The following is a 352-nucleotide window of genomic DNA, read 5'->3' as shown; positions in this document are numbered from 1 at the left end:
CCTATTTCGATACAGAAAATTGTTCATTTACATTTGGAGTGCAGTGTACTTAAGGGGCCGTACCCAAACCACGTGAAGCATTTTGCGGGAGAGGGGGGGGGGGGGGAAGAAATGAAAACACCACGCTCCCCCAGGGGGTAGGGGGGTCTTTGGCCAAGTCACGTGACTGCACACTAAATGTATTTGTATGTTTTTGTGCAAATGTTCGCACTAAGTTAAACCTACGTTTCGTTTCGCACAGAGGGGGATATAAATACTTGGTGTGAGGTTTTTTACCTCGCACCAAATGGTGCGAGACCGTCTCACACCTCAGTTTCCAGAGTGCATTTTATTAAAGAAAAGCTCATCCTTG

General features: G+C 46.6%; 1 protein-coding gene across 2 annotated transcripts in view; it reads right to left on the bottom strand.

Moving 5' to 3' along the window:
* LOC113212765 (uncharacterized) overlaps positions 1 to 352 on the bottom strand; it is a 37,649-nt gene that overhangs the window by 15,001 nt on the left and 22,296 nt on the right. The window lies entirely within an intron of this gene.

The sequence above is a fragment of the Frankliniella occidentalis genome, unplaced genomic scaffold, assembly GCF_000697945.3.
Source record: "Frankliniella occidentalis isolate FOCC.00 unplaced genomic scaffold, Focc_3.1 Scaffold70, whole genome shotgun sequence".
In the NCBI taxonomy this organism is placed as follows: Eukaryota; Metazoa; Arthropoda; class Insecta; order Thysanoptera; family Thripidae; genus Frankliniella; species Frankliniella occidentalis.
This window is presented reverse-complemented; position numbering and strand designations above follow the sequence as displayed.